We start from the raw sequence: 23953 nt of genomic DNA on the forward strand, positions 1-23953 counted from the left end.
AAATCAAGCCGCTTGGTTGCATCTTTTCTTTGGCATAATTTTACTTCTCACATGCTGGTTGAATTATGAGCCAAATGTAGAGCTATTCAGACAGCGAAAACTCAGACTTTGTGGAATGTCACGCATTTGCTCGGTGTGTGAAACTACGGAATAATGGCAACTTGGTTTCACCGGTGTCTTGGTTTTGAAGCTTGGGCCAAAAGCGATAGGCAGGCATGTTTCCACTCGGTTTCGAACCGAGGACCTTTCGCGTGTGAGGCGAACGTGATAACCACTACACTATGGAAACAACTCACATTCAGCACCTTCCTCAACCAAAGGAAATTTTATTTAATCTGATAATTGTCAGTGGCTGATGAAATACCAGCAGCTGGCCTCCTTTGTAATGCCATCATGTCCACTTGCTAGCATCAGTTCTTTCTTCAGACGACTTTAATCAAGCACATGGAAACTGACTTGACCCCGGTATAAAATCTCTTCCTCGTACTACACAAGATTCAGAAACACAAAGCAACCGCTGTTTTCATAGCCCATCAGTTAACAAGACTCTTCTCACTATCATAATTGGATTGGTAAGGTATCGTTGCATTTCAGAAGGATCAATGATTTCACACTCAAATTCTGCAAGGTCTCTGCTTCGGACAACCGCTAAGAAGCATCTACGTTGTGATCATTGAACATCAAAATCAAGGCACTTGGTTGCATCTTTTCTTTGCATAATTTTATTTCTCACATGCTGTTTGGATTCTGAGCCAAATGTAGAACTATTCAGACAGCGAAAACTGACACTTTGTGGAATGTCACACATTGGGTCGGTGTGTGAGGAATAAGAGTGCTACAGAGCACTTTGGCGAAATGTGCCGTGAAGACAAAATGCCTAGCCAGGTCTGACCTGAAGGGGCACTTGTGAGTATTTCTGTATGACAGAGCGCAAAGCACTACTGTGGGGGGTCCCTGGTGGTCTAGCGGTCAGGATTTGGCGCTCTCACCGCCACGGCCCGCGTTCGATTCCCGGTCAGGGAACTCCAGGGGCATCTGCTTGGGATTCTTTTTTTTTTTTTTTTTTTTTATCTTTCCCTCCACTTCCCATTGTGACCCTTTTGGTTAGCTTCTGACTTTTGTGACCTAACCGATGTCCTCCCAGCATAGTTGTGCCCTCAGCTTACTTCTCACTCTTCAGTTTTTCACTCCTGGCCACTAAAACGAGCAACAGGGCATTTTCAAGTCAGCTGCACGACAACACAGACGTTCCACCTGCATGGGAGAACACAGCACATTCAGCAGGTCCTATGCGGCCTCTCACAAGAAGGCAGAACGAGTCACGCTGATGTTTTGTTGACGGCGGGACTCTTCATGTTCACGTCTCGGAGGGTCATGGGCTTCTATGCCTCAAGAAGACAGCACCCAGCGTGGGGCTCCAACCCACGACTCTGAGATTAAGAGTCTCATGCTCTACCGACTGAGCTAGCCGGGCCAAGACACAGACGCGAGACCTCAGGACCGGCAACTTTCTGATCTGGTTCTTCTCTGAGAAATGCCTTCTGACTCTGAACCCCATAAAGCACAGCGGTGCTCTTGCTCTCGCCGTCTCCTTGCAAAGTCTCTGCTCCGGACAACCGCTAAGAGGCATCTACGTCGTGATCATTGAACATCAAAATCAAGGCGCTGTGCTCTTGCTCTCGCTGTCTCCTTGCAAGGTCTCTGCTCCGGACAACCGCTAAGAGGCATCTATGTCGTAATCGTTGAACATGAAAATCAAGCCGCTTGGTTGCATCTTTTCTTTGGCATAATTTTACTTCTCACATGCTGGTTGAATTATGAGCCAAATGTAGAGCTATTCAGACAGCGAAAACTCAGACTTTGTGGAATGTCACGCATTAGCTCGGTGTGTGAAACTACGGAATAATGGCAACTTGGTTTCACCGGTGTCTTGGTTTTGAAGGTTGGGCCAAAAGCGATAGGCAGGCATGTTTCCACTCGGTTTCGAACCGAGGACCTTTCGCGTGTGAGGCGAACGTGATAACCACTACACTATGGAAACAACTCACATTCAGCACCTTCCTCAACCAAAGGAAATTTTATTTAATCTGATAATTGTCAGTGGCTGATGAAATACCAGCAGCTGGCCTCCTTTGTAATGCCATCATGTCCACTTGCTAGCATCAGTTCTTTCTTCAGACGACTTTAATCAAGCACATGGAAACTGACTTGACCCCGGTATAAAATCTCTTCCTCGTACTACACAAGATTCAGAAACACAAAGCAACCGCTGTTTTCATAGCCCATCAGTTAACAAGACTCTTCTCACTATCATAATTGGATTGGTAAGGTATCGTTGCATTTCAGAAGGATCAATGATTTCACACTCAAATTCTGCAAGGTCTCTGCTTCGGACAACCGCTAAGAAGCATCTACGTTGTGATCATTGAACATCAAAATCAAGGCACTTGGTTGCATCTTTTCTTTGCATAATTTTATTTCTCACATGCTGTTTGGATTCTGAGCCAAATGTAGAACTATTCAGACAGCGAAAACTGACACTTTGTGGAACGTCACACATTGGGTCGGTGTGTGAGGAATAAGAGTGCTACAGAGCACTTTGGCGAAATGTGCCGTGAAGACAAAATGCCTAGCCAGGTCTGACCTGAAGGGGCACTTGTGAGTATTTCTGTATGACAGAGCGCAAAGCACTACTGTGGGGGGTCCCTGGTGGTCTAGCGGTCAGGATTTGGCGCTCTCACCGCCACGGCCCGGGTTCGATTCCTGGTCAGGGAACTCCAGGGGCGTCTGCTTGGGATTCTTTTTTTTTTTTTTTTTTTGTCTTTCCCTCCACTTCCCATTGTGACCCTTTTGGTTAGCTTCTGACTTTTGTGACCTAACCGATGTCCTCCCAGCATAGTTGTGCCCTCAGCTTACTTCTCACTCTTCAGTTTTTCACTCCTGGCCACTAAAACGAGCAACAGGGCATTTTCAAGTCAGCTGCACGACAACACAGACGTTCCACCTGCATGGGAGAACACAGCACATTCAGCAGGTCCTATGCGGCCTCTCACAAGAAGGCAGAACGAGTCACGCTGATGTTTTGTTGACGGCGGGACTCTTCATGTTCACGTCTCGGAGGGTCATGGGCTTCTATGTCTCAAGAAGACAGCACCCAGCGTGGGGCTCCAACCCACGACTCTGAGATTAAGAGTCTCATGCTCTACCGACTGAGCTAGCCGGGCCAAGACACAGACGCGAGACCTCAGGACCGGCAACTTTCTGATCTGGTTCTTCTCTGAGAAATGCCTTCTGACTCTGAACCCCATAAAGCACAGCGGTGCTCTTGCTCTCGCCGTCTCCTTGCAAAGTCTCTGCTCCGGACAACCGCTAAGAGGCATCTACGTCGTGATCATTGAACATCAAAATCAAGGCGCTGTGCTCTTGCTCTCGCTGTCTCCTTGCAAGGTCTCTGCTCCGGACAACCGCTAAGAGGCATCTATGTCGTAATCGTTGAACATGAAAATCAAGCCGCTTGGTTGCATCTTTTCTTTGGCATAATTTTACTTCTCACATGCTGGTTGAATTATGAGCCAAATGTAGAGCTATTCAGACAGCGAAAACTCAGACTTTGTGGAATGTCACGCATTTGCTCGGTGTGTGAAACTACGGAATAATGGCAACTTGGTTTCACCGGTGTCTTGGTTTTGAAGCTTGGGCCAAAAGCGATAGGCAGGCATGTTTCCACTCGGTTTCGAACCGAGGACCTTTCGCGTGTGAGGCGAACGTGATAACCACTACACTATGGAAACAACTCACATTCAGCACCTTCCTCAACCAAAGGAAATTTTATTTAATCTGATAATTGTCAGTGGCTGATGAAATACCAGCAGCTGGCCTCCTTTGTAATGCCATCATGTCCACTTGCTAGCATCAGTTCTTTCTTCAGACGACTTTAATCAAGCACATGGAAACTGACTTGACCCCGGTATAAAATCTCTTCCTCGTACTACACAAGATTCAGAAACACAAAGCAACCGCTGTTTTCATAGCCCATCAGTTAACAAGACTCTTCTCACTATCATAATTGGATTGGTAAGGTATCGTTGCATTTCAGAAGGATCAATGATTTCACACTCAAATTCTGCAAGGTCTCTGCTTCGGACAACCGCTAAGAAGCATCTACGTTGTGATCATTGAACATCAAAATCAAGGCACTTGGTTGCATCTTTTCTTTGCATAATTTTATTTCTCACATGCTGTTTGGATTCTGAGCCAAATGTAGAACTATTCAGACAGCGAAAACTGACACTTTGTGGAACGTCACACATTGGGTCGGTGTGTGAGGAATAAGAGTGCTACAGAGCACTTTGGCGAAATGTGCCGTGAAGACAAAATGCCTAGCCAGGTCTGACCTGAAGGGGCACTTGTGAGTATTTCTGTATGACAGAGCGCAAAGCACTACTGTGGGGGGTCCCTGGTGGTCTAGCGGTCAGGATTTGGCGCTCTCACCGCCACGGCCCGCGTTCGATTCCCGGTCAGGGAACTCCAGGGGCATCTGCTTGGGATTCTTTTTTTTTTTTTTTTTTTTTATCTTTCCCTCCACTTCCCATTGTGACCCTTTTGGTTAGCTTCTGACTTTTGTGACCTAACCGATGTCCTCCCAGCATAGTTGTGCCCTCAGCTTACTTCTCACTCTTCAGTTTTTCACTCCTGGCCACTAAAACGAGCAACAGGGCATTTTCAAGTCAGCTGCACGACAACACAGACGTTCCACCTGCATGGGAGAACACAGCACATTCAGCAGGTCCTATGCGGCCTCTCACAAGAAGGCAGAACGAGTCACGCTGATGTTTTGTTGACGGCGGGACTCTTCATGTTCACGTCTCGGAGGGTCATGGGCTTCTATGCCTCAAGAAGACAGCACCCAGCGTGGGGCTCCAACCCACGACTTTGAGATTAAGAGTCTCATGCTCTACCGACTGAGCTAGCCGGGCCAAGACACAGACGCGAGACCTCAGGACCGGCAACTTTCTGATCTGGTTCTTCTCTGAGAAATGCCTTCTGACTCTGAACCCCATAAAGCACAGCGGTGCTCTTGCTCTCGCCGTCTCCTTGCAAAGTCTCTGCTCCGGACAACCGCTAAGAGGCATCTACGTCGTGATCATTGAACATCAAAATCAAGGCGCTGTGCTCTTGCTCTCGCTGTCTCCTTGCAAGGTCTCTGCTCCGGACAACCGCTAAGAGGCATCTATGTCGTAATCGTTGAACATGAAAATCAAGCCGCTTGGATGCATCTTTTCTTTGGCATAATTTTACTTCTCACATGCTGGTTGAATTATGAGCCAAATGTAGAGCTATTCAGACAGCGAAAACTCAGACTTTGTGGAATGTCACGCATTAGCTCGGTGTGTGAAACTACGGAATAATGGCAACTTGGTTTCACCGGTGTCTTGGTTTTGAAGCTTGGGCCAAAAGCGATAGGCAGGCATGTTTCCACTCGGTTTCGAACCGAGGACCTTTCGCGTGTGAGGCGAACGTGATAACCACTACACTATGGAAACAACTCACATTCAGCACCTTCCTCAACCAAAGGAAATTTTATTTAATCTGATAATTGTCAGTGGCTGATGAAATACCAGCAGCTGGCCTCCTTTGTAATGCCATCATGTCCACTTGCTAGCATCAGTTCTTTCTTCAGACGACTTTAATCAAGCACATGGAAACTGACTTGACCCCGGTATAAAATCTCTTCCTCGTACTACACAAGATTCAGAAACACAAAGCAACCGCTGTTTTCATAGCCCATCAGTTAACAAGACTCTTCTCACTATCATAATTGGATTGGTAAGGTATCGTTGCATTTCAGAAGGATCAATGATTTCACACTCAAATTCTGCAAGGTCTCTGCTTCGGACAACCGCTAAGAAGCATCTACGTTGTGATCATTGAACATCAAAATCAAGGCACTTGGTTGCATCTTTTCTTTGCATAATTTTATTTCTCACATGCTGTTTGGATTCTGAGCCAAATGTAGAACTATTCAGACAGCGAAAACTGACACTTTGTGGAACGTCACACATTGGGTCGGTGTGTGAGGAATAAGAGTGCTACAGAGCACTTTGGCGAAATGTGCCGTGAAGACAAAATGCCTAGCCAGGTCTGACCTGAAGGGGCACTTGTGAGTATTTCTGTATGACAGAGCGCAAAGCACTACTGTGGGGGGTCCCTGGTGGTCTAGCGGTCAGTATTTGGCGCTCTCACCGCCACGGCCCGGGTTCGATTCCCGGTCAGGGAACTCCAGGGGCGTCTGCTTGGGATTCTTTTTTTTTTTTTTTTTTTTGTCTTTCCCTCCACTTCCCATTGTGACCCTTTTGGTTAGCTTCTGACTTTTGTGACCTAACCGATGTCCTCCCAGCATAGTTGTGCCCTCAGCTTACTTCTCACTCTTCAGTTTTTCACTCCTGGCCACTAAAACGAGCAACAGGGCATTTTCAAGTCAGCTGCACGACAACACAGACGTTCCACCTGCATGGGAGAACACAGCACATTCAGCAGGTCCTATGCGGCCTCTCACAAGAAGGCAGAACGAGTCACGCTGATGTTTTGTTGACGGCGGGACTCTTCATGTTCACGTCTCGGAGGGTCATAGGCTTCTATGCCTCAAGAAGACAGCACCCAGCGTGGGGCTCCAACCCACGACTCTGAGATTAAGAGTCTCATGCTCTACCGACTGAGCTAGCCGGGCCAAGACACAGACGCGAGACCTCAGGACCGGCAACTTTCTGATCTGGTTCTTCTCTGAGAAATGCCTTCTGACTCTGAACCCCATAAAGCACAGCGGTGCTCTTGCTCTCGCCGTCTCCTTGCAAAGTCTCTGCTCCGGACAACCGCTAAGAGGCATCTACGTCGTGATCATTGAACATCAAAATCAAGGCGCTGTGCTCTTGCTCTCGCTGTCTCCTTGCAAGGTCTCTGCTCCGGACAACCGCTAAGAGGCATCTATGTCGTAATCGTTGAACATGAAAATCAAGCCGCTTGGTTGCATCTTTTCTTTGGCATAATTTTACTTCTCACATGCTGGTTGAATTATGAGCCAAATGTAGAGCTATTCAGACAGCGAAAACTCAGACTTTGTGGAATGTCACGCATTAGCTCGGTGTGTGAAACTACGGAATAATGGCAACTTGGTTTCACCGGTGTCTTGGTTTTGAAGCTTGGGCCAAAAGCGATAGGCAGGCATGTTTCCACTCGGTTTCGAACCGAGGACCTTTCGCGTGTGAGGCGAACGTGATAACCACTACACTATGGAAACAACTCACATTCAGCACCTTCCTCAACCAAAGGAAATTTTATTTAATCTGATAATTGTCAGTGGCTGATGAAATACCAGCAGCTGGCCTCCTTTGTAATGCCATCATGTCCACTTGCTAGCATCAGTTCTTTCTTCAGACAACTTTAATCAAGCACATGGAAACTGACTTGACCCCGGTATAAAATCTCTTCCTCGTACTACACAAGATTCAGAAACACAAAGCAACCGCTGTTTTCATAGCCCATCAGTTAACAAGACTCTTCTCACTATCATAATTGGATTGGTAAGGTATCGTTGCATTTCAGAAGGATCAATGATTTCACACTCAAATTCTGCAAGGTCTCTGCTTCGGACAACCGCTAAGAAGCATCTACGTTGTGATCATTGAACATCAAAATCAAGGCACTAGGTTGCATCTTTTCTTTGCATAATTTTATTTCTCACATGCTGTTTGGATTCTGAGCCAAATGTAGAACTATTCAGACAGCGAAAACTGACACTTTGTGGAACGTCACACATTGGGTCGGTGTGTGAGGAATAAGAGTGCTACAGAGCACTTTGGCGAAATGTGCCGTGAAGACAAAATGCCTAGCCAGGTCTGACCTGAAGGGGCACTTGTGAGTATTTCTGTATGACAGAGCGCAAAGCACTACTGTGGGGGGTCCCTGGTGGTCTAGCGGTCAGGATTTGGCGCTCTCACCGCCACGGCCCGGGTTTGATTCCCGGTCAGGGAACTCCAGGGGCGTCTGCTTGGGATTCTTTTTTTTTTTTATCTTTCCCTCCACTTCCCATTGTGACCCTTTTGGTTAGCTTCTGACTTTTGTGACCTAACCGATGTCCTCCCAGCATAGTTGTGCCCTCAGCTTACTTCTCATTCTTCAGTTTTTCACTCCTGGCCACTAAAATGAGCAACAGGGCATTTTCAAGTCAGCTGCACGACAACACAGACGTTCCACCTGCATGGGAGAACACAGCACATTCAGCAGGTCCTATGCGGCCTCTCACAAGAAGGCAGAACAAGTCACGCTGATGTTTTGTTGACGGCGGGACTCTTCACGTTCACGTCTCGGAGGGTCATGGGCTTCTATGCCTCAAGAAGACAGCACCCAGCGTGGGGCTCCAACCCACGACTCTGAGATTAAGAGTCTCATGCTCTACCGACTGAGCTAGCCGGGCCAAGTCACAGACGCAAGACCTCAGGACCGGCAACTTTCTGATCTGGTTCTTCTCTGAGAAATGCCTTCTGACTCTGAACCCCATAAAGCACAGCGGTGCTCTTGCTCTCGCCGTCTCCTTGCAAAGTCTCTGCTCCGGACAACCGCTAAGAGGCATCTACGTCGTGATCATTGAACATCAAAATCAAGGCGCTGTGCTCTTGCTCTCGCTGTCTCCTTGCAAGGTCTCTGCTCCGGACAACCGCTAAGAGGCATCTATGTCGTAATCGTTGAACATGAAAATCAAGCCGCTTGGTTGCATCTTTTCTTTGGCATAATTTTACTTCTCACATGCTGGTTGAATTATGAGCCAAATGTAGAGCTATTCAGACAGCGAAAACTCAGACTTTGTGGAATGTCACGCATTAGCTCGGTGTGTGAAACTACGGAATAATGGCAACTTGGTTTCACCGGTGTCTTGGTTTTGAAGCTTGGGCCAAAAGCGATAGGCAGGCATGTTTCCACTCGGTTTCGAACCGAGGACCTTTCGCGTGTGAGGCGAACGTGATAACCACTACACTATGGAAACAACTCACATTCAGCACCTTCCTCAACCAAAGGAAATTTTATTTAATCTGATAATTGTCAGTGGCTGATGAAATACCAGCAGCTGGCCTCCTTTGTAATGCCATCATGTCCACTTGCTAGCATCAGTTCTTTCTTCAGACGACTTTAATCAAGCACATGGAAACTGACTTGACCCCGGTATAAAATCTCTTCCTCGTACTACACAAGATTCAGAAACACAAAGCAACCGCTGTTTTCATAGCCCATCAGTTAACAAGACTCTTCTCACTATCATAATTGGATTGGTAAGGTATCGTTGCATTTCAGAAGGATCAATGATTTCACACTCAAATTCTGCAAGGTCTCTGCTTCGGACAACCGCTAAGAAGCATCTACGTTGTGATCATTGAACATCAAAATCAAGGCACTTGGTTGCATCTTTTCTTTGCATAATTTTATTTCTCACATGCTGTTTGGATTCTGAGCCAAATGTAGAACTATTCAGACAGCGAAAACTGACACTTTGTGGAACGTCACACATTGGGTCGGTGTGTGAGGAATAAGAGTGCTACAGAGCACTTTGGCGAAATGTGCCGTGAAGACAAAATGCCTAGCCAGGTCTGACCTGAAGGGGCACTTGTGAGTATTTCTGTATGACAGAGCGCAAAGCACTACTGTGGGGGGTCCCTGGTGGTCTAGCGGTCAGGATTTGGCGCTCTCACCGCCACGGCCCGGGTTCGATTCCCGGTCAGGGAACTCCAGGGGCGTCTGCTTGGGATTCTTTTTTTTTTTTTTTTTTTGTCTTTCCCTCCACTTCCCATTGTGACCCTTTTGGTTAGCTTCTGACTTTTGTGACCTAACCGATGTCCTCCCAGCATAGTTGTGCCCTCAGCTTACTTCTCATTCTTCAGTTTTTCACTCCTGGCCACTAAAACGAGCAACAGGGCATTTTCAAGTCAGCTGCACGACAACACAGACGTTCCACCTGCATGGGAGAACACAGCACATTCAGCAGGTCCTATGCGGCCTCTCACAAGAAGGCAGAACGAGTCACGCTGATGTTTTGTTGACGGCGGGACTCTTCATGTTCACGTCTCGGAGGGTCATGGGCTTCTATGCCTCAAGAAGACAGCACCCAGCGTGGGGCTCCAACCCACGACTCTGAGATTAAGAGTCTCATGCTCTACCGACTGAGCTAGCCGGGCCAAGACACAGACGCTAGACCTCAGGACCGGCAACTTTCTGATCTGGTTCTTCTCTGAGAAATGCCTTCTGACTCTGAACCCCATAAAGCACAGCGGTGCTCTTGCTCTCGCCGTCTCCTTGCAAAGTCTCTGCTCCGGACAACCGCTAAGAGGCATCTACGTCGTGATCATTGAACATCAAAATCAGGGCGCTGTGCTCTTGCTCTCGCTGTCTCCTTGCAAGGTCTATGCTCCGGACAACCGCTAAGAGGCATCTATGTCGTAATCGTTGAACATGAAAATCAAGCCGCTTGGTTGCATCTTTTCTTTGGCATAATTTTACTTCTCACATGCTGGTTGAATTATGAGCCAAATGTAGAGCTATTCAGACAGCGAAAACTCAGACTTTGTGGAATGTCACGCATTAGCTCGGTGTGTGAAACTACGGAATAATGGCAACTTGGTTTCACCGGTGTCTTGGTTTTGAAGCTTGGGCCAAAAGCGATAGGCAGGCATGTTTCCACTCGGTTTCGAACCGAGGACCTTTCGCGTGTGAGGCGAACGTGATAACCACTACACTATGGAAACAACTCACATTCAGCACCTTCCTCAACCAAAGGAAATTTTATTTAATCTGATAATTGTCAGTGGCTGATGAAATACCAGCAGCTGGCCTCCTTTGTAATGCCATCATGTCCACTTGCTAGCATCAGTTCTTTCTTCAGACGACTTTAATCAAGCACATGGAAACTGACTTGACCCCGGTATAAAATCTCTTCCTCGTACTACACAAGATTCAGAAACACAAAGCAACCGCTGTTTTCATAGCCCATCAGTTAACAAGACTCTTCTCACTATCATAATTGGATTGGTAAGGTATCGTTGCATTTCAGAAGGATCAATGATTTCACACTCAAATTCTGCAAGGTCTCTGCTTCGGACAACCGCTAAGAAGCATCTACGTTGTGATCATTGAACATCAAAATCAAGGCACTTGGTTGCATCTTTTCTTTGCATAATTTTATTTCTCACATGCTGTTTGGATTCTGAGCCAAATGTAGAACTATTCAGACAGCGAAAACTGACACTTTGTGGAACGTCACACATTGGGTCGGTGTGTGAGGAATAAGAGTGCTACAGAGCACTTTGGCGAAATGTGCCGTGAAGACAAAATGCCTAGCCAGGTCTGACCTGAAGGGGCACTTGTGAGTATTTCTGTATGACAGAGCGCAAAGCACTACTGTGGGGGGTCCCTGGTGGTCTAGCGGTCAGGATTTGGCGCTCTCACCGCCACGGCCCGGGTTCGATTCCTGGTCAGGGAACTCCAGGGGCGTCTGCTTGGGATTCTTTTTTTTTTTTTTTTTTTTTGTCTTTCCCTCCACTTCCCATTGTGACCCTTTTGGTTAGCTTCTGACTTTTGTGACCTAACCGATGTCCTCCCAGCATAGTTGTGCCCTCAGCTTACTTCTCACTCTTCAGTTTTTCACTCCTGGCCACTAAAACGAGCAACAGGGCATTTTCAAGTCAGCTGCACGACAACACAGAGGTTCCACCTGCATGGGAGAACACAGCACATTCAGCAGGTCCTATGCGGCCTCTCACAAGAAGGCAGAACGAGTCACGCTGATGTTTTGTTGACGGCGGGACTCTTCATGTTCACGTCTCGGAGGGTCATGGGCTTCTATGCCTCAAGAAGACAGCACCTAGCGTGGGGCTCCAACCCACGACTCTGAGATTAAGAGTCTCATGCTCTACCGACTGAGCTAGCCGGGCCAAGACACAGACGCGAGACCTCAGGACCGGCAACTTTCTGATCTGGTTCTTCTCTGAGAAATGCCTTCTGACTCTGAACCCCATAAAGCACAGCGGTGCTCTTGCTCTCGCCGTCTCCTTGCAAAGTCTCTGCTCCGGACAACCGCTAAGAGGCATCTACGTCGTGATCATTGAACATCAAAATCAAGGCGCTGTGCTCTTGCTCTCGCTGTCTCCTTGCAAGGTCTCTGCTCCGGACAACCGCTAAGAGGCATCTACATCGTAATTGTTGAACATGAAAATCAAGCCGCTTGGTTGCATCTTTTCTTTGGCATAATTTTACTTCTCACATGCTGGTTGAATTATGAGCCAAATGTAGAGCTATTCAGACAGCGAAAACTCAGACTTTGTGGAATGTCACGCATTAGCTCGGTGTGTGAAACTACGGAATAATGGCAACTTGGTTTCACCGGTGTCTTGGTTTTGAAGCTTGGGCCAAAAGCGATAGGCAGGCATGTTTCCACTCGGTTTCGAACCGAGGACCTTTCGCGTGTGAGGCGAACGTGATAACCACTACACTATGGAAACAACTCACATTCAGCACCTTCCTCAACCAAAGGAAATTTTATTTAATCTGATAATTGTCAGTGGCTGATGAAATACCAGCAGCTGGCCTCCTTTGTAATGCCATCATGTCCACTTGCTAGCATCAGTTCTTTCTTCAGACGACTTTAATCAAGCACATGGAAACTGACTTGACCCCGGTATAAAATCTCTTCCTCGTACTACACAAGATTCAGAAACACAAAGCAACCGCTGTTTTCATAGCCCATCAGTTAACAAGACTCTTCTCACTATCATAATTGGATTGGTAAGGTATCGTTGCATTTCAGAAGGATCAATGATTTCACACTCAAATTCTGCAAGGTCTCTGCTTCGGACAACCGCTAAGAAGCATCTACGTTGTGATCATTGAACATCAAAATCAAGGCACTTGGTTGCATCTTTTCTTTGCATAATTTTATTTCTCACATGCTGTTTGGATTCTGAGCCAAATGTAGAACTATTCAGACAGCGAAAACTGACACTTTGTGGAACGTCACGCATTGGCTCGGTGTCTGACACTAACTTGGTTTCTTGGTTTCAGTGGTGTGTAGGTTTTGAAACTTGGGCCAAAAGCTTAAAGCTGCCATGTTTCCACTCGTTTTCGAACCGAGGACCTTTCACGTGTTAGGCGAACGTGATAACCACTACACTATGGAAACAACAGACGTACATTTCTTTCCTAAACCTAAGGAAATTTTATGTAGTCTGCCAATTGTCAGTGGCTCATCCTCTCACTGAATCAAATGAGAAATACCAGCAGCTGGCCTCTTTTGCAATGCCGTTATATCCAATGGCTAGCATTGGTTCTTTCTTCAGACGACTTTAATCAAGCACCTGGAAACTGACTTCACCACTATCAAATAACTTCCACCGAAGATTTAGAAACACAAAGAGCAACTGCTCTTATCGTAGCCCAAGAATTCACAAGACCAGAAAACCGCTAAGAAACATCTACGTCGAGAAGATTGAATATCAAAATCAAGGCGCTTGGTTGCGTCTTTTCTTTTGCATAATTTTATTTCTCACATGCTGTTTGGATTCTGAGCCAAATGTAGAACTATTCAGACAGTGAAAACAGACACTTTGTGGAACGTCACACATAGGGTCGGTGTGTGAGGAATAAGAGTGCTACAGAGCACTTTGGCGAAATGTGCCGTGAAGACAAAATGCCTAGCCAGGTCTGACCTGAAGGGGTACTTGTCAGTATTTCTGTATGACAGAGCGCAAAGCGCTATTGTGGGGGGGTCCCTGGTGGTCTAGTGGTCAGGATTTGGCGCTCTCACCACCACGGCCCAGGTTCGATTCCCGGTCAGGGAACTCCAGGGGCGTCTGCTTGGGATTCTTTTTTTTTTTTTTTCTTTTTTTCCCTCCACTTCCCATTGTGACCCTTTTGGCTAGCTTCTGACTTTTGTGACCTAACCGATGTCCTCCCAGCATTCCCAGTGTAGTTGTGCCCTCAGCTTACTTCTCACTCTTCAGTTTTTCACTCCTGGCCACTAAAACGAGCAACAGGGCATTTTCAAGTCAGCTGCACGACAGCACAGACGTTCCACCTGCATGGGAGAACACAGCGCATTCAGCACGCAGACAGGTCCTATGCGGCCTCTCACAAGAAGGCAGAACGAGTCACGCTGATGTTTTGTTGACGGCGGGACTCTTCATGTTCACGTCTTGGAGGGTGATGGGCTTCTATGCCTCAAGAAGACAGCACCCAGCGTGGGGCTCCAACCCACGACTCTGAGATTAAGAGTCTCATGCTCTACCGACTGAGCTAGCCAAGACACAGACGCGAGACCTCAGGACCGGCAACTTTCTGATCTGGTTCTTCTCTGAGAAATGCCTTCTGACTCTGAACCCCATAAAGCACAGCGGTGCTCTTGCTCTTGCTGTCTCCTTGCAAAGTCTCTGCTCCGGACAACCGCTAAGAGGCATCTACGTCGTGATCATTGAACATCAAAATCAAGGCGCTGTGCTCTTGCTCTCGCTGTCTCCTTGCAAGGTGTCTGCTCCGGACAACCGCTAAGAGGCATCTACGTCGTAATCGTTGAACATAAAAATCAAGCCGCTTGGTTGCATCTTTTCTTTGGCATAATTTTACTTCTCACATGCTGCTTGAATTATGAGCCAAATGTAGAACGAGTCAGACAGCGAAAACTCACACTTTGTGGAACGTCACGCATTGGCTCGGTGTCTGACACTAACTTGGTTTCTTGGTTTCAGTGGTGTGTAGGTTTTGAAACTTGGGCCAAAAGCTTAAAGCTGCCATGTTTCCACTCGGTTTCGAACCGAGGACCTTTCACGTGTTAGGCGAACGTGATAACCACTACACTATGGAAACAACAGACGTACATTTCTTTCCTTAACCTAAGGAAATTTTATGTAGTCTGCCAATTGTCAGTGGCTCATCCTCTCACTGAATCAAATGAGAAATACCAGCAGCTGGCCTCTTTTGCAATGCCGTTATATCCAATGGCTAGCATTGGTTCTTTCTTCAGACGACTTTAATCAAGCAGCTGGAAACTGACTTCACCACTATCAAATAACTTCCACAGAAGATTTAGAAACACAAAGAGCAACTGCTCTTTTCGTAGCCCAAGAATTCACAAGACCGGAAAACCGCTAAGAAACATCTACGTCGAGAAGATTGAATATCAAAATCAAGGCGCTTGGTTGCGTCTTTTCTTTTGCATAATTTTATTTCTCACATGCTGTTTGGATTCTGAGCCAAATGTAGAACTATTCAGACAGTGAAAACAGACACTTTGTGGAACGTCACACATCGGGTCGGTGTGTGAGGAATAAGAGTGCTACAGAGCACTTTGGCGAAATGTGCCGTGAAGACAAAATGCCTAGCCAGGTCTGACCTGAAGGGGCACTTGTGAGTATTTCTGTATGACAGAGCGCAAAACACTATTGTGGGGGATCCCTGGTGGTCTAGTGGTCAGGATTTGGCGCTCTCACTGCCACGGCCCGGGTTCGATTCCGGGTCAGGGAACTCCAGGGGCGTCTGCTTGGGATTCTTTTTTTTTTTTTTTTGTCTTTCCCTCCACTTTCCATTGTGACCCTTTTGGCTAGCTTCTGACTTTTGTGCCTCAGTCGATGTACTCACTGCATTCCCAGTGTAGTTGTGCCCTCAGCTTACTTCTCACTCTTGTTTTTCACTCCTGGCCACAAAAACGAGCAACAGGGCATTTTCAAGTCAGCTCCACGACAGCACAGACGTTCCACCTGCATGGGAGAACACAGGGCATTCAGCACGCAGACAGGTCCTATGCGGCCTCTCACAAGAAGGCAGAACGAGTCACGCTGATGTTTTGTTGACGGCGGGACTCTTCATGTTCACGTCTCGGAGGGTGATGGGCTTCTATGCCTCAAGAAGACAATACCCAGCATGGGGCTCGAACCCACGACTCTGAGATTAAGAGTCTCATGCTCTACCGACTGAGCTAGCCGGGCCAAGACACAGACGCGAGACCTCAGGACCGGCAACTTTCTGATCTGGTTCTTCTCTGAGAAATGCCTTCTGACTCTGAACCCCATAAAGCACAGCGGTGCTCTTGCTCTCGCTGTCTCCTTGCAAAGTCTCTGCTCCGGACAACCGCTAAGAGGCATCTACGTCGTGATCATTGAACATCAAAATCAAGGCACTGTGCTCTTGCTCTCGCTGTCTCCTTGCAAGGTCTCTGCTCCGGACAACCGCTAAGAAGCATCCACGTCGTGATCATTGAACATCAAAATCAAGGCGCTTGGTTGCATCTTTTCTTTTGCATAATTTTATTTCTCAAATGCTGTTTGGATTCTGAGCCAAATGTAGAACTATTCAGACAGTGAAAACAGACACTTTGTGGAACGTCACACATCGGGTCGGTGTGTGAGGAAAAAGAGTGCTACAGAGCACTTTGGCGAAATGTGCCGTGAAGACAAAATGCCTAGCCAGGTCTGACCTGAAGGGGCACTTGTGAGTATTTCTGTATGATAGAGCGCAAAACACTATTGTGGGGGGTCCCTGGTGGTCTAGTGGTCAGGATTTGGCGCTCTCACCGCCACGGCCCGGGTTCGATTCCCAATCAGGGAACTCCAGGGGCGTCTGCTTGGGATTTTATTTTATTTTTTTTTGTCTTTCCCTCTACTTCCCATTGTGACCCTTTTGGCTAGCTTCTGACTTTTGTGACCTAACCGATGTCCTCCCAGCATTCCCAGTGTAGTTGTGCCCTCAGCTTACTTCTCACTCTTCAGTTTTTCACTCCTGGCCACAAAAACGAGCAACAGGGCATTTTCAAGTCAGCTCCACGACAGCACAGACGTTCCACCTGCATGGGAGAACACAGCGCATTCAGCACGCAGACAGGTCCTATGCGACCTCTCACAAGAAGGCAGAACGAGTCATGCTGATGTTTTGTTGACGGCGGGACTCTTCATGTTCACGTCTCGGAGGGTGATGGGCTTCTATGCCTCAAGAAGACAGCACCCAGCGTGAGGCTCCAACCCACGACTCTGAGATTAGGAGTCTCATGCACTACCAACTGAGCTAGCCGGGCCAAGACACAGACGCGAGACCTCAGGACCGGCAACTTTCTGATCTGGTTCTTCTCTGAGAAATGCCTTCTGACTCTGAACCCCATAAAGCACAGCGGTGCTCTTGCTCTCGCCGTCTCCTTGCAAAGTCTCTGCTCCGGACAACCGCTAAGAGGCATCTACGTCGTGATCATTGAACATCAAAATCAAGGCGCTGTGCTCTTGCTCTCGCTGTCTCCTTGCAAGGTCTCTGCTCCGGACAACCGCTAAGAGGCATCTACGTCGTAATCGTTGAACATGAAAATCAAGCCGCTTGGTTGCATCTTTTCTTTGGCATATTTTTACTTCTCACATGCTGGTTGAATTATGAGCCAAATGTAGAACGAGTTAGACAGCGAAAACTCACACTTTTTGGAACGTCACGCATTGGCTCGGTGTCTGACACTAACTTGGTTTCTTGGTTTCAGTGGTGTGTAGGTTTTGAAACTTGGGCCAAAAGCATAAAGCTACCATGTTTCCACTCGGTTTCGAACCGAGGACCTTTCGCGTGTTAGGCGAACGTGATAACCACTACACTATGGAAACAACAAATGTACATTTCTTTCCTTAACCTAAGGAAATTTTATGTAATCTGCCAGTTGTCAGTGGCTCATCCTCTCACTGAATCAAATGAGAAATACCAGCACCTGGCCTCTTTTGCAATGCCGTTATATCCAATGGCTAGCATTGGTTCTTTCTTCAGACGACTTTAATCAAGCACCTGGAAACTGACTTCACCACTATCAAATAACTTCCACTGAAGATTTAGAAACACAAAGCAACTACTCTTTTCATAGCCCAAGAATTCACAAGACCGGAAAACCGCTAAGAAGCATCTACCTCGAGAAGATTGAATATCACAATCAAGGCGCTTGGTTGCGTCTTTTCTTTTGCATAATTTTATTTCTCACATGCTGGTTGAATTATGAGCCAAATGTAGAGCTATTCAGACAGCGAAAACCCAGACTTTGTGGAATGTCATGCATTAGCTCGGTGTGTGAAACTACGGAAAAATGGCAACTTGGTTTCACCGGTGTCTTGGTTTTGAAGCTTGGGCCAAAAGCCACAAGGCAGGCATGTTTCCACTCGGTTTCGAACCGAGGACCTTTAGCGTGTGAGACGAACGTGATAACCACTACACTATGGAAACAACTGACATTCAGCACCTTCCTCAACCAAAGGAAATTTTATTTAATCTGATAATTGTCAGTGGCTGATGAAAAACCAGCAGCTGGCCTCCTTTGTAATGCCGTCATGTCCACTTGCTAGCATCAGTTCTTTCTTCAGACGACTTTAATCAAGCACGTGGAAACTGACTTGACCCCGCTATAAAATCACTTCCTCGTACTACGCAAGATTCAGAAACACAAAGTAACCGCTGTTTTCATACCCCATCAGTTAACAAGACTCTTCTCACTATCATAATTGGATAGTAAGGTATCATTGCATTTCAGAAGGATCAATGATTTCACACTCAAATTCTGCAAGGTCTCTGCTTCGGACAACCGCTAAGAATCATCTACGTCGTGATCATTGAACATCAAAATCAAGGCGCTTGGATGCATCTTTTCTTTTGCATAATTTTATTTCTCACATGCTGTTTGGATTCTGAGCCAAATGTAGAACTATTCAGACAGCGAAAACTGACACTTTGTGGAACGTCACACATTGGGTCAGTGTGTGAGGAATAAGAGTGCTACAGAGCACTTTGGCGAAATGTGCCGTGAAGACAAAATGCCTAGCCAGGTCTGACCTGAAGGGGCACTTGTGAGTATTTCTGTATGACAGAGCGCAAATCACTATTGTGGGGGGTCCCTGGTGGTCTAGTGGTCAGGATTTGGCGCTCTCACCGTCGCGGCCCGGGTTCGATTCCCGGTCAGGGAACTCCAGGGGCGTCTGCTTGGGATTCTTTTTTTTTTGTCTTTCCCTCCACTTCCCATTGTGACCCTTTTGGCTAGCTTCTGACTTTTGTGACCTAACCGATGTCCTCCCAGCATTCCCAGTGTAGTTGTGCCCTCAGCTTACTTCTCACTCTTCAGTTTTTCACTCCTGGCCACTAAAACGAGCAACAGGGCATTTTCAAGTCAGCTGCACGACAGCACAGACGTTCCACCTGCATGGGAGAACACAGCGCATTCAGGACGCAGACAGGTCCTATGCAGCCTCTCACAAGAAGGCAGAACGAGTCACGCTGATGTTTTGTTGAAGGCGGGACTCTTCATGTTCACGTCTCAGAGGGTGATGGGCTTCTATGCCTCAAGAAGACAGCACACAGCGTGGGGCTCCAAACCACGACTCTGAGATTAAGAGTCTCATGCTCTTACGACTGAGGTAGCCGGGCCAAGACACAGACGCGAGACCTCAGGACCGGCAACTTTCTGATCTGGTTCTTCTCTGAGAAATGCCTTCTGACTCTGAACCCCATAAAGCACAGCGGTGCTCTTGCTCTCGCTGTCTCCTTGCAAAGTCTCTGCTCCGGACAACCGCTAAGAGGCATCTACGTCGTGATCATTGAACATCAAAATCAAGGCGCTGTGCTCTTGCTCTCGCTGTCTCCTTGCAAGGTCTCTGCTCCGTACAACCGCTAAGAGGCATCTACGTCGTAATCGTTGAACATGAAAATCAAGCCGTTTGGTTGTATCTTTTCTTCGGCATAATTTTACTTCTCACATGCTGGTTGAATTATGAGCCAAATGTAGAACGAGTCAGACAGCGAAAACTCACACTTTGTGGAATGTCATGCATTGGCTCGGTGTCTGACACTAACTTGGTTTCTTGGTTTCAGTGGTGTGTAGGTTTTGAAACTTGGGCCAAAAGCATAAAGCTACCATGTTTCCACTCGAGGACCTTTCGCGTGTTAGGCGAACATGATAACCACTACACTATGGAAACAAAAGACGTACATTTCTTTCCTTAACCTAAGGAAATTTTATGTAATCTGCCAATTGTCAGTGGCTCATCCTCTAACTGAATCAAATGAGAAATACCAGCAGCTGGCCTCTTTTGCAATGCCGTTATATCCAATGGCTAGCATTGGTTCTTTCTTCAGACGACTTTAATCAAGCACCTGGAAACTGACTTCACCATTATCAAATAAGTTCCACAAAAGATTTAGAAACACAAAGCAACTGCTCTTTTCGTAGCCCAAGAATTCACAAGACCGGAAAACCGCTAAGGAGCATCTACGTCGAGAAGATTGAATATCAGAATCAAGGCGCTTGGTTGCGTCTTTTCTTTTGCATAATTTTATTTCTCACATGCTGGTTGAATTATGAGCCAAATGTAGAGCTATTCAGACAGCGAAAACTCAGACTTTGTGGAATGTCACGCATTAGCTCAGTGTGTGAAACTACGGAATAATGGCAACTTGGTTTCACCGGTGTCTTGGTTTTGAAGCTTGGGCCAAAAGCGACTGGCAGGCGTGTTTCCACTCGGTTTCGAACCGAGGACCTTTCGCGTGTGAGGCGAACGTGATAACCACTACACTACGGAAACAACTCACATTCAGCACCTTCCTCAACCAAAGGAAATTTTATTTAATCTGATAATTGTCAGTGGCTGATGAAATACCAGCAGCTGGCCTCCTTTGTAATGCCATCATGTCCACTTGCTAGCATCAGTTCTTTCTTCAGATGACTTTAATCAAGCACATGGAAACTGACTTGACCCCGGTATAAAATCACTTCCTCGTACTACACAAGATTCAGAAACACAAAGCAACCGCTGTTTTCATAGCCCATCAGTTAACAAGACTCTTCTCACTATCATAATTGGATTGGTAAGGTATCGTTGCATTTCAGAAGGATCAATGATTTCACACTCAAATTCTGCAAGGTCTCTGCTTCGGACAACCGCTAAGAAGCATCTACGTTGTGATCATTGAACATCAAAATCAAGGCGCTCGGTTGCATCTTTTCTTTGCATAATTTTATTTCTCACATGCTGTTTGGATTCTGAGCCAAATGTAGAACTATTCAGACAGCGAAAACTGACACTTTGTGGAACGTCACACATTGGGTCGGTGTGTGAGGAATAAGAGTGCTACAGAGCACTTTGGCGAAATGTGCCGTGAAGACAAAATGCCTAGCCAGGTCTGACCTGAAGGGGCACTTGTGAGTATTTCTGTATGACAGAGCGCAAAGCACTATTGTGGGGGGTCCCTGGTGGTCTAGCGGTCAGGATTTGGCGCTCTCACCGCCATGGCCCAGGTTCGATTCCCGGTCAGGGAACTCCAGGGGCATCTGCTTGGGATTCTTTTTTTTTTTTTGTCTTTCCCTCCACTTCCCATTGTGACCCTTTTGGTTAGCTTCTGACTTTTGTGACCTAACCGATGTCCTCCCAGCATAGTTGTGCCCTCAGCTTACTTCTCACTCTTCAGTTTTTCACTCCTGGCCACTAAAACGAGCAACAGGGCATTTTCAAGTCAGCTGCACGACAACACAGACGTTCCACCTGCATGGGAGAACACAGCACATTCAGCAGGTCCTATGCGGCCTCTCACAAGAAGGCAGAACGAGTCACGCTGATGTTTTGTTGACGGCCGGACTCTTCATGTTCACGTCTCGGAGGGTGATGGGCTTCTATGCCTCAAGAAGACAGCACCCAGCGTGGGGCTCCAACCCACGACTCTGAGATTAAGAGTCTCATGCTCTACCGACTGAGCTAGCCGGGCCAAGACACAAACGCGAGACCTCAGGACCGGCAACTTTCTGATCTGGTTCTTCTCTGAGAAATGCCTTCTGACTCTGAACCCCATAAAGCACAGCGGTGCTCTTGCTCTCGCCGTCTCCTTGCAAAGTCTCTGCTCCGGACAACCGCTAAGAGGCATCTACGTCGTGATCATTGAACATCAAAATCAAGGCGCTGTGCTCTTGCTCTCGCTGTCTCCTTGCAAGGTCTCTGCTCCGGACAACCGCTAAGAGGCATCTACGTCGTAATCGTTGAACATGAAAATCAAGCCGCTTGGTTGCATCTTTTCTTTGGCATAATTTTACTTCTCACATGCTGGTTGAATTATGAGCCAAATGTAGAGCTATTCAGACAGCGAAAACTCAGACTTTGTGGAATGTCACGCATTAGCTCGGTGTGTGAAACTACGGAATAATGGCAACTTGGTTTCACCGGTGTCTTGGTTTTGAAGCTTGGGCCAAAAGCAATAGGCAGGCATGTTTCCACTCGGTTTCGAACCGAGGACCTTTCGCGTGTGAGGCGAACGTGACAACCACTACACTATGGAAACAACTCACATTCAGCACCTTCCTCAACCAAAGGAAATTTTATTTAATCTGATAATTGTCAGTGGCTGATGAAATACCAGCAGCTGGCCTCCTTTGTAATGCCATCATGTCCACTTGCTAGCATCAGTTCTTTCTTCAGACGACTTTAATCAAGCACATGGAAACTGACTTGACCCCGCTATAAAATCTCTTCCTCGTACTACACAAGATTCAGAAACACAAAGCAACCGCTGTTTTCATAGCCCATCAGTTAACAAGACTCTTCTCACTATCATAATTGGATTGGTAAGGTATCGTTGCATTTCAGAAGGATCAATGATTTCACACTCAAATTCTGCAAGGTCTCTGCTTCGGACAACCGCTAAGAAGCATCTACGTCGTGATCATTGAACATCAAAATCAAGGCGCTTGGTTGCATCTTTTCTTTTGCATAATTTTATTTCTCACATGCTTTTTGGATTCTGAGCCAAATGTAGAACTATTCAGACAGCGAAAACTGACACTTTGTGGAACGTCACACATTGGGTCGGTATGTGAGGAATAAGAGTGCTACAGAGCACTTTGGCGAAATGTGCCGTGAAGACAAAATGCCTAGCCAGGTCTGACCTGAAGGGGCACTTGTGAGTATTTCTGTATGACAGAGCGCAAAGCACTATTGTGGGGGGTCCCTGGTGGTCTAGTGGTCAGGATTTGGAGCTCTCACGGTCCGGGTTCAATTCCCGGTCAGGGAACTCCAGGGGCGTCTGCTTGGGATTCTTTTTTTTTTTTTTGTCTTTCCCTCCACTTCCCATTGTGACCCTTTTGGTTAGCTTCTGACTTTTGTGACCTAACCGATGTCCTCCCAGCATAGTTGTGCCCTCAGCTTACTTCTCACTCTTCAGTTTTTCACTCCTGGCCACTAAAACGAGCAACAGGGCATTTTCAAGTCAGCTGCACGACAACACAGACGTTCCACCTGCATGGGAGAACACAGCACATTCAGCAGGTCCTATGCGGCCTCTCACAAGAAGGCAGAACGAGTCACGCTGATGTTTTGTTGACGGCAGGACTCTTCATGTTCACGTCTCGGAGGGTCATGGGCTTCTATCCCTCAAGAAGACAGCACCCAGCGTGGGGCTCCAACCCACGACTCTGAGATTAAGAGTCTCATGCTCTACCGACTGAGCTAGCCGGGCCAAGACACAGACGCGAGACCTCAGGACCGGCAACTTTCTGATCTGGTTCTTCTCTGAGAAATGCCTTCTGACTCTGAACCCCATAAAGCACAGCGGTGCTCTTGCTCTCGCCGTCTCCTTGCAAAGTCTCTGCTCCGGACAACCGCTAAGAGGCATCTACGTCGTGATCATTGAACATCAAAATCAAGGCGCTGTGCTCTTGCTCTCGCTGTCTCCTTGCAAGGTCTCTGCTCCGGACAACCGCTAAGAGGCATCTACGTCGTAATCGTTGAACATGAAAATCAAGCCGCTTGGTTGCATCTTTTCTTTTGCATAATTTTACTTCTCACATGCTGGTTGAATTATGAGCCAAATGTAGAGCTATTCAGACAGCGAAAACTCAGACTTTGTGGAATGTCACGCATTAGCTCGGTGTGTGAAACTACGGAAT

At 47.0% G+C, this 23953-nt stretch overlaps 16 non-coding genes across 16 annotated transcripts; all 16 read right to left on the minus strand.

Moving 5' to 3' along the window:
* Positions 1–216: 216 nt before the first annotated feature.
* trnav-cac (transfer RNA valine (anticodon CAC)) lies at positions 217–289 on the minus strand. The gene has a single exon. It is a non-coding gene; the product is annotated as a tRNA-Val (tRNA).
* A 1679-nt stretch (positions 290–1968) lies between these two features.
* Positions 1969–2041, minus strand: trnav-cac (transfer RNA valine (anticodon CAC)). The gene has a single exon. It is a non-coding gene; the product is annotated as a tRNA-Val (tRNA).
* Positions 2042–3718: 1677 nt separating this feature from the next.
* trnav-cac (transfer RNA valine (anticodon CAC)) lies at positions 3719–3791 on the minus strand. The gene has a single exon. It is a non-coding gene; the product is annotated as a tRNA-Val (tRNA).
* Positions 3792–4903: 1112 nt separating this feature from the next.
* On the minus strand, positions 4904–4976 carry trnak-cuu (transfer RNA lysine (anticodon CUU)). Its single transcript has one exon. It is a non-coding gene; the product is annotated as a tRNA-Lys (tRNA).
* A 494-nt stretch (positions 4977–5470) lies between these two features.
* trnav-cac (transfer RNA valine (anticodon CAC)) lies at positions 5471–5543 on the minus strand. The gene has a single exon. It is a non-coding gene; the product is annotated as a tRNA-Val (tRNA).
* A 1678-nt stretch (positions 5544–7221) lies between these two features.
* On the minus strand, positions 7222–7294 carry trnav-cac (transfer RNA valine (anticodon CAC)). Its single transcript has one exon. It is a non-coding gene; the product is annotated as a tRNA-Val (tRNA).
* Positions 7295–8964: 1670 nt separating this feature from the next.
* Positions 8965–9037, minus strand: trnav-cac (transfer RNA valine (anticodon CAC)). Its single transcript has one exon. It is a non-coding gene; the product is annotated as a tRNA-Val (tRNA).
* A 1677-nt stretch (positions 9038–10714) lies between these two features.
* Positions 10715–10787, minus strand: trnav-cac (transfer RNA valine (anticodon CAC)). Its single transcript has one exon. It is a non-coding gene; the product is annotated as a tRNA-Val (tRNA).
* A 1679-nt stretch (positions 10788–12466) lies between these two features.
* Positions 12467–12539, minus strand: trnav-cac (transfer RNA valine (anticodon CAC)). Its single transcript has one exon. It is a non-coding gene; the product is annotated as a tRNA-Val (tRNA).
* A 604-nt stretch (positions 12540–13143) lies between these two features.
* Positions 13144–13216, minus strand: trnav-aac (transfer RNA valine (anticodon AAC)). Its single transcript has one exon. It is a non-coding gene; the product is annotated as a tRNA-Val (tRNA).
* Positions 13217–14822: 1606 nt separating this feature from the next.
* On the minus strand, positions 14823–14895 carry trnav-aac (transfer RNA valine (anticodon AAC)). Its single transcript has one exon. It is a non-coding gene; the product is annotated as a tRNA-Val (tRNA).
* A 1045-nt stretch (positions 14896–15940) lies between these two features.
* On the minus strand, positions 15941–16013 carry trnak-cuu (transfer RNA lysine (anticodon CUU)). The gene has a single exon. It is a non-coding gene; the product is annotated as a tRNA-Lys (tRNA).
* A 1571-nt stretch (positions 16014–17584) lies between these two features.
* Positions 17585–17657, minus strand: trnav-aac (transfer RNA valine (anticodon AAC)). The gene has a single exon. It is a non-coding gene; the product is annotated as a tRNA-Val (tRNA).
* A 531-nt stretch (positions 17658–18188) lies between these two features.
* Positions 18189–18261, minus strand: trnav-cac (transfer RNA valine (anticodon CAC)). Its single transcript has one exon. It is a non-coding gene; the product is annotated as a tRNA-Val (tRNA).
* Positions 18262–20533: 2272 nt separating this feature from the next.
* On the minus strand, positions 20534–20606 carry trnav-cac (transfer RNA valine (anticodon CAC)). The gene has a single exon. It is a non-coding gene; the product is annotated as a tRNA-Val (tRNA).
* Positions 20607–22277: 1671 nt separating this feature from the next.
* trnav-cac (transfer RNA valine (anticodon CAC)) lies at positions 22278–22350 on the minus strand. The gene has a single exon. It is a non-coding gene; the product is annotated as a tRNA-Val (tRNA).
* Positions 22351–23953: the final 1603 nt, after the last annotated feature.

This window comes from Brienomyrus brachyistius, unplaced genomic scaffold (genome assembly GCF_023856365.1).
Source record: "Brienomyrus brachyistius isolate T26 unplaced genomic scaffold, BBRACH_0.4 scaffold55, whole genome shotgun sequence".
Taxonomy (NCBI): Eukaryota; Metazoa; Chordata; class Actinopteri; order Osteoglossiformes; family Mormyridae; genus Brienomyrus; species Brienomyrus brachyistius.